The 7,659-nt window shown below is 39.5% G+C and overlaps 1 pseudogene; it reads right to left on the reverse strand.

Annotated features, from left to right (window-relative positions):
* Nucleotides 1-581: 581 nt before the first annotated feature.
* LOC129404910 (craniofacial development protein 2-like) lies at nt 582-1,798 on the reverse strand (annotated as a pseudogene).
* Nucleotides 1,799-7,659: the final 5,861 nt, after the last annotated feature.

Below are 7,659 nucleotides of genomic sequence, written 5' to 3' on the forward strand. Positions count from 1 at the left end.
AAAAAGCCTATGTTCTCTCTCCAACAGGTTCTCCTTCTTTTGTCTTCCCTCACATCTTTCTAAATAAGTTTTAATAAAACTTTCTGAATGCAAAAAAAGAAAAAAAAAGAAATCACTGGACTAAAAGATTATACAGATAAAAAACAATTTCCAGAAACAGTATAGTGACTATCTTGTTTATCCATAACTACCCAAGGCTAAAACCTCAAATTCGGTCAAATTTAACCCAAGATAGAGCAGCTAAGCACCCCTTATTTGGATCACTACGTAGTAGAGTGGGGTGACATTTTACATTTTATCTACACTCTTCATTAAATGATATTGTCTTCTCTGTCTACAGAAACAGGTCAACCAAAGATAAATGCTAAACTATATTATGGCCTTGGAATCCCTTTAAAATATTGTTCAAATATTCCTCTGGATGTGGGCAGATGGATATGGCTGTCGAAGAGATCCGAGTAGAAATTGTGAATAATCCTCTCCATTGCCTTTCTGGAAGATGTGATAGATGCATCAGGATGTCAGAGGGCAGTTATCTTGGTCTTGTACTTGGCGAAGGACAGGCAAGCATTGCAAATACTTTTCTCAGCTTCTGCCGCATCCACAAACACTGCTGCTCTTCTCTCTTTGATGTCTTCCTTTATCGCTTCTCTGCACAGCTTTGCGAGCTTGGATGTTAGCTTGTGGTTGCCTAAGCTCATGCCAAACCATGTTGGCGAATGAGCTCGAGAGTTTCCGAAGACAAACGTCTGTTTGTGGCTTTCCCACTCTCAGCATTTTTCGCACAATCATGGAGGTGCTGAACCAGTCGATCATATTCCTCGTCAATGTTGTCAACGACGTCATCTTCCCACATTGCCACAATAGTGCCAAAGAGCTCCCAGTTGGTGGTCATTCTGGGAGTTCTCTTAAACTTAAACTTTGCAGTCCTTTCTCCCCACTCTGAAGTAGAATTTTGCACGAAGGAGATGGTGGTCCAATCCCATTTGGAATTTTGGGAACAGCAGCCACATCTGTCAGGCAAAACCTTCGATTGAATATGATGTGATCAATTGTGTTGTGGAACTGTCCACCGGGAGACTCCCATGTCCAACGTTTAGATTCGGCCTTCTGGCACTGTGAGTTACCACGGATGGTCTTGGTCTACATGATGAACTCAGACAGTCTTTCACCCTGTTCATTCCATTCTAGGCCATGGGACCTGATGTGGAGTTCTTCAGGTGACCCTCTCAGACCTATCTTGGCATTAAAATCACCAACAATGATCTTGTAGAAGGTGTGGTCTTCTTTATAGAACTTCTCCAGCTCCATGTAGAACTTCTCAATTTCTTCTTCATTGTAGTTGGATGTTGGTGCATAGATGATGAAGATAGAAACAGCCAGCAGTGAGTCACATCTATTCAAGCATAATATTCTGATTCGGGTTGTTAGGCATTCAAATGAATCAATGCTCATGGCCAAGTTTATGTTGACAAGGACACTGACACCACTGACGCCTCTGTTGTGCATATTCCGAGGAACAGTTCTCCAGTGTCGAATATGGCATGATGTGATTGATGCCTTCTTGTTTTGGTCAGACCAGTGATATCGTACTTGATCTTCTGCGCTTGCACCATCAGGTCTTCTATGGATGCTTCTGATGCCAGCATACATGCTTTGAAAGTACAGACAGTCATTTTAGTCTTTCTTAGTTTTGGCAGTCTGGTTCGTCCCTGAGATTTTATCAGCCTCTCCTTGCTCATCCTTCTTAACACTGACCAATTGGGGGCTCTTTTGGTGTCAGGCAAAGGAGGCCCATTGTTGTTACTGTTTTTGGCATATCAGATATGCCACAGGTAGCTTCCCAGGCTCTGTCGTGCAGGCAGGGTACTCTTGGTAGCTAGCCAGGCTACCCAGCCCACATACCAAATTCCGAAAGATGTCATTCCTAACGTCATCCCTTCGGAAATCCGACACACCATTTAGTTGGTAAAGACGCGTGCAGTACCCGGTCCAGGCAAGGTCAGACCCGAACACCTGAAGAATCTGCCACCAGTATTCATCAATACACTGGCTCAACTCTTCACACGCTACCTGTCCTAATGCAAGTTTTCATCCCAATGGAAAACTAGCAGGACTGTTCTGTTGTACAAGAACAGAGATATCCACGACATCAGCAACTATTGCCCAATCTGCCTATATTATTCGTTGTCTACAAGTTGTTCACTGGAGTCATCCTGAATAGAATAGGCAGAACACTAGACGAATGACAACCATGCGAGCAAGCCGGGTTCCAAAAAAAGGATTCAGCATGATCGACCATATCCACACAGTGACCAAACTCATCGATGTTTTGCAAGAGTTCAAGATGCCGCTCTATCTAACGTTCATCGATTTAAAGAAGGCTTCAATTCTGTTGAAACTGAAGTGGTCATCGAAGCCCTAGCCAAACAGGGCGTTCAAACTCAGTACATCAAGATCTCCTGCAAGCTGTATTACGGATTCACCACCAGGATCTCACCATTCTACAAGGAAGTGATCATTGACGTAAAGAGAGGGGTTTGGCAGGGCGACACCATTTCACCGAAACTCTTCAGTGCCACCCTCGAGAACATCATGCGATGACTGGAATGGGAAGGAATGGAAATGAAGATAGACGGTTGGCAACTACACCACCTCCACTTTGCTGATGACATCATTCTCATAATGCCAAACATTAGCCAAGTGGCACAAATGCTGGCCGACTTCAACCACGAGTGTGGAAAAGTCAGGCTGCAGCTGAATCTCAGCAAAACAATGTTTATGAAAAATGAACTAGTCCCTGACGTTCCATTTGCAATCAATGGAACAAACAGCTTGTATAGCAGCAGCTATGTGTACCTTGGTCAAGAACTCAGTATGAGGAACAGCTTGGAGCCAGAACTGCGCAGGAGGAAAGAGCAGCATAGAACACCTTCAAGAGCATCAAAGAAGTTATTAAGAGGACAAAGAACCTCTGACTCCGGGCACATCTTTTCGACTCCATGGTTCTTCCTGCACTAACATATGCCTCAGAGACCTGGGCCCTATGCAAACAGGATGAGACTGCTATTTGGGTATCCCAAAGAGGAATCAAAAGAGCCATTCTAGGAGTATCACATTTCACTCAAATGAGAGAAAGAATCTGGAGTTCCGACCTCCATCATCGACAGTCAAGAATCAGAACGGTATCTTGTTTGCCAAGGCATCGAAATTAGATGGGTCAGACACATAATGTGATTCAGAGAGAACTGCTGGGCTAGAGCTGTTACCGACTGTATTCCACAGGACATCAAAAGACCAAGTGGCTGCCCACCAATGAGATGGTCACACTTCTTTGTCAAAACCCTGAATAAATGATTAGAGGCTCTTCCTGTTCCTGGAGTGAGCAGATATCACTGGGCTACACTAGCTCGTGACAAGGACAAATGGAGACGTTACTGGTGCATGCTCGAACAAATTGAAGATCAAGGGGATGACAAGTGATACAAGTGATTCCTCTGGATTAATAATTCTTTGCATTTCCTGCCAATCACCTGTGATAGATAATGTTTATGATTCAACAAAATCTCCCTGTGCTTTTGTAATCCATTTCTGTGTCCCTCCTTGTTCATCTCCAACCATGAACCAACAGGAGCAAGAATGTGCCAGTCAAGAGCCTATACTGGAGTAAATCTAGGTATCAACTGCATCTCAGAATTTCCTTCCAGGACCACACTAAATTTAGTAGGATTTTTACTATATATTTGACCTTCAATTGGCTTTCTTTCTCTGTCTAGTTTACCCTTCAAAAGGAATCACAAACTCAACAGCTCACTGTAGAGTCTATTTCTAAGAAGTACAAAAGCCCTAAATTCCAGTGACTAAGAATGGATTGCTATTCTTCAGACTTCCTAATGCATCCTGGATTTTTCTCCTGTTTACTCCTGGGAAATTTTTTAATTTTTTATCTCCATTCTGGAATAGTCAGAATTTGCATCTAGAGACCGGGAATGCAGCCTTTAAATCTGTGACTTGAGTTCAAATCTTAGTTCTCCACTTCAAATCTGTGTGCTACTGGACAGCTTACTTGAAATATTCTGTGCCTCACTGTCTACAAAAGTCAAGCACAGATAGGATTTACTTCTAAGTGTTGTTGTGAAGATTACATGAGATTGAGAATATACACACACATAAAGTGGCAACAAAATGTAATTTTCTATATCACACTTCCTTCTTTTAATTAATATTATTTTTCTTTGTTATTATTCTCAATAATATTATTAATTTAATTTTAGTATTAACAATATTTTTAAAATATTTGTCAGAATTTTTATTCCTCTCATCTTACATTTTTGCATTCTTTGTTTTTTTTGTTTTTTGCTTTTTGGGTCACACCTTGTGATATACAGGGGTTACTCCTGGCTCTGCACTCAGGAATCACCCCTGACGGTGCTCAGGGGACAATATGGGATGCTGGGAATAAAACCAGGGTCGGCTACGTGCAAAGCAAACACCCTATCCACTGTGCTATCGCTCCAGCCCCAGTTTTTGCATTCTTTGGCAATTGACTATGCTGTATCATTTAATCTGTAACTCTAAATTATATATATAAACATTTACTTTATTCAACAAAATTTAACAGTGGGCTACAAAGCCCACAACATTTTTATTACAATAACCTTTCTTTATGTCCTATACTAAAAATCTACTACTCCTTTCTAAGTCAAAACCCTTCACCCTATTAATTAACTATGCATTAGAGTTTCTACTTGGAAATCTCTTCTCTTTTGTGCAATATGATTGTTCTGCAGCAAATTGCTCTTTAAACCTTGTTGAGTTATGTTAAAATTTGCTGCTTTACACTAAAAAAGATAGTTATAATATCTACTTTTGCATCTTTTGATTGTAACCACATGAATCTTCATATGGTTCTTTATATACTGCATCATTTTAAAATTTAATTATGGGTATTCTCAATAGGTAATACACATTGGGTCTAACTTTCATCCTATACAAGAATTTCAAGTGTTTTTGTGTTAACATGGAAGATGCACCTTAGATTGCATGGAGGAATCTGAAAACAAGTTTTACAGTCAAATTTGGTCTTCTCCAGTTAGATCAGAAAAAAGTTGAGGCTAATGTGAAAAGTTAGAAGAAACAAAAGGAAACCCTATTTATAAAAATATGTGAAATATAGATGAACTTCAGCAGAAAGCACAGGTACTGAGAGGCCATCAAGTTTGGTCCTTTATCCACTTTCAGCACACATCTTCCAGATATTTTTAGGTCTGAATTGGTTATGTGTTGCTCCTCCCATTTCTCCCATGTCTACTGTTCTAAATAAATATATGCCTTTTGATAGTAGAATTCTTCTCTCCATTAGGCCACTGCACCTTCTAATCTTAGTTTGTGATGGAAATGTAAGCAATTCAATATATTCTGTTGAACTAATAAATAAATTGAATATCAAGAACTTTCTTTTCCAAGTTTGTTCAATTAGTACAAAGTATATAGAAAACAAAGCACAGATTTTGACCTCAGGTGACTTATCATCAAGTAGTTAGTTTAATATAACAATAAATATTTGAAATAGTAACTATTAGAGAGCTATGTCATTAATGCAGTAGGGTCACAGAGAAAATGATGCAATGCCTTAAGAGAAACAAAACAAAACAAAAAAACCAGAGCCAAAGGATATGGTGCTCAAGAAGCTTCTTTAATAATGAGAAGGTTCCCAACATGTGGGATAAGAAAGAATACAATCTAGAAAGGAAGTTAGGCACTTGCTTTGAACTTGGCCATTTCAGATCCCCGGCACTATATATGGTCCCCTGCAGATGGATTCTTAGCATCACCAGCAATAAGCCAGAGTACCATCATGTGTGGCCAAAACTGCAAAAGAAAAGAAGAAAAATGGTAGAAGTAATACATTCTTAGTAGAATTTGCATGTTTCGATATCTAAAATAGCTTCACAAAGCAAGGAAAAAAACAAAGCAAAATTAAAAAAATCCATGTCTTCATACATAGAATGTAATTACCACAGGAGCAGACAGCATAAAGCAAAGAAAGGAGCACTTAATGGACTTGGAGGGGAGAAGACACGCATCCTTTTATGGTGGTTATGATGTGGTGACTTATTTTCAAGAGGCATGAAATTGTACAATTCAAGCATAATCATATAAGCTAGTGTTGCCTCAATAGACTGAAATAAGTAAATATAGGGTTTTTTTAAAGAAAAGCTTGCTACTCCTGGAATGAAGATTGCAAGTGGTACAGTGGGTTGACCTATGCTACTTAAGTGAGCAAAAGCAAGAACACAGCGACAGTCCTCTACATCAAGCTTCCTATAAGTTCTCAAGGAATATTCAGCAAAAAATGTTGCAATTCTGAATTCAGAAGATCGCTCTTGCATTGTTGAGGATGATGATTTCAGATTAAAGGTGAGAATCCTAGGTTTCTATTACTTTGATTCAAAGAAAATGATAACTCAATTAATGTGGTGACAGAGGAGAAAAACAAGAAAGAGTATTTAAAATCTGTTGGTACAAGGAGATATCCAAGAGCTGGTATCAGTCCTTTCTAGAGAATGCAAATATGATTCCTCTTTAAATACTCAGTGTCCAGTATAGTCCCAGACACAGAATAGTTCAATGTGCATTTGCAAACATGAATCAATTTGATTTAAGAGAAAGTTAGTAACAGCAACAGCATGTCTTAGCACCACTGATTACCATGGATAAAGTTCTAGTTATGACATCATGATGGGGCTCATTTATAGCCGCAGCTGCACAGTCAAATTTTACATATCAGTACGCTGCCATTCGGTGGGACTATGGGTTGAAGTGAGAAACATATAAGTAACTTCAATGCTCAGGTGCTTGAGAATTCTCTGGAACTGGAGGACAAAGATAAAGTAATCCAGTGATTCTTTTCATTTAACTTCATAGTAAAATTATCCATTAGAAATATTTGATCAAGCAATCTTGGAATTCATATGGAACAACAAACACCCACGAATAGCTAAAGCAATTCTTGGGAAAAAGATGATGGGAGGCATCACCCTCCCCAACCTTAAACTCTACTGCAAAGCAGTAACAATTAAACAGCATGGTACTGGAAAAAAGGCAGAGCCACAGACCAGTGGAACAGGGTGGAATATCCCTACACACCACCACAATTGTATGAACATCTAATCTTTGATAAGGGAGCAAGAAATGTGAAGTGGAGTAAGGAAAGCCTCTTTAACAAACGATGCTGGCATTAAGGGTCAACCACATGCAGAAGAATGGGCTTAGACCTTGACCTAACACCATGCACAAAAGTTAGATCAAAATGGATTAAAGACCTCAACATTAGACCACAAACCACAATTTAAGGTACATTGAAGAGAAGGTCGGAAAAACCCTCCACGATATTGAAGCTAAAGGTATCTTCAAAGATGACACGCAACTAAGCAATCAAGTAGAAACAGAGATAAACAAATGGTATTATATTAAACTAAGAAGCTTCTGCACTGCAAAAGACACAGTGACCAGAATATAAAGACAATCTACAGAATGGGAAAGGATATTCACCCAATACCCATCTGATCAGGGGTTGATATCAAGGGTATATAAGGCACTGGTTGAACTTTACAAGAAGAAGACATCCAGCCCCATCAGAAAATGGGGCGAAGAAAT

This window comes from Sorex araneus, chromosome 5 (assembly GCF_027595985.1).
Source record: "Sorex araneus isolate mSorAra2 chromosome 5, mSorAra2.pri, whole genome shotgun sequence".
Lineage (NCBI taxonomy): Eukaryota > Metazoa > Chordata > Mammalia > Eulipotyphla > Soricidae > Sorex > Sorex araneus.